Consider the following 1,808-nt stretch of genomic DNA (forward strand, 5'->3'; position numbering starts at 1 on the left):
AATCCCTGAATAGACCAATAACAAGTTCTGAAATTGAGGCAGTAATTAATAGCCTACCAACCAAAAAAAGCCCAGGACCAGACAGATTCATAGCCAAATTCTACCAGAGGTACCAAGAGGAGCTGGTACCATTCCTTCTGAAACTATTCCGAACAATAGAAAAAGAGGGACTCCTCCCTCATTTTATGAGGCCAGCATCATCCTGATACTGAAACCTGGCAGAGCCACAACAACAACAGAACATTTCAGACCAATATCCCTGATGAACATTGATGTGAAAATCCTCAATAAAATACTGGCAACTGATTCCAGCAGCACATCAAAAAGCTTACCCACCATGATCACATCAGCTTCATCCCTGGGATGCAAGGCTGGTTCAACATACACAAATTAATAAACATAATTGATCACATAAACAGAACCAATGACAAAAACCACATGATTATCTCAATACATGCAAAAAAGGTCTTCGATATAATTCAACAGCCCTTCAGGCTAAAAACTCTAAATAAACTAGGTATTTATGGAACATATCTCAAAATAATAAGAGCTATTCATGACAAAACTACAGCCAATATCATGCTGAATGGGCAGAAGCTGGAAGCATTCCCTTTGAAAACTGGAACAAAAAAAGGATGCCCTCTCTCACCGCTCCTATTAAACATAGTATTGGAAGTTCTGCCCTCAGCAATCAGGCGAGAGAAAGAAATAAAGCGTATTCAAATAGGAAGAGAGGAAGTGAAATTGTTTCTGTTTGCAGATGACATGATTGTATATTTAGAAAACCCCATTATTTCAGCCCAAAATCTTCTTAAGTTGAAAAGCAACTTCAGCAAAACCTGAGGATACAAAATCAATTTGCAAAATCACAAGCATTTCTATACATCAATAATACACAAACAGAAAGCCAAGTCAGGAGTGAACTCCAATTTACAATTGCTACAAAGAGAATAAAATACCTAGGAATACAACCTACGAGGGACGTGAAGGACCTCTTCAACGAGAACTGCAAACCACTTCTCAAGGAAATGAGAGGACAGAAACAAATAAAAAAAATATTCCATACACATGGACAGGAAGAATCAATATCATGAAAATGGCAATACTGCCCAAAGTAATTTTGAGATTCAGTGTTATTCCCATCAAGCTACCATTGACTTTCTTCACAGAATTAGAAAAAACGACTTTAAATTTAATGTGGAACCAAAATAGAGCCCGTATAGCCAAGACAATCCTAAGCAAAAAGAACAAAGCTGGAGGCATCAGACTACATGACTTCAAACTATACAACAAGGCTACAGTAACCAAAACAGCATGGTACTGGTAGCAAAACAGATACATAGACCCATGGAACAGAACAGAGGCTTCAGAAATAATGCCACAGATCTACAGCATCTCATCTTTGACAAACCTGACAAAAACAAGCAACAGGTAAAGGATACCCTATTTAATAAATGGTGTTGGGAAAACTGGCTAGCCATATGCAGAAAACTGAAACTGGACCCCTTCCTTACACCTTATACAAAAATTAACTCAGGATGGATTAAACACTTAAATGTAAGACCTGGAGCCATAAAAACCCAAGACGAAAACCTAGGCAACACCATACAGGACACAGGCATGAGCAAAGACTTCACGACTAAAACACAAAAAGCAACGGCAACAAAAGCCAAAATTGACAAATGGGATCTGATTAAACTAAAGAGTTTCTGCACAGCAAAAGAAACTAGCATCAGAGTGAGCAGGCAACCTACAGAATGGGAGAAAATATTTGCAATCTATCCATCTGACAAAGGTCTAATATCCAG

The sequence above is a fragment of the Cebus imitator genome, unplaced genomic scaffold (genome assembly GCF_001604975.1).
Source record: "Cebus imitator isolate Cc_AM_T3 unplaced genomic scaffold, Cebus_imitator-1.0 Scaffold505, whole genome shotgun sequence".
NCBI lineage: Eukaryota > Metazoa > Chordata > Mammalia > Primates > Cebidae > Cebus > Cebus imitator.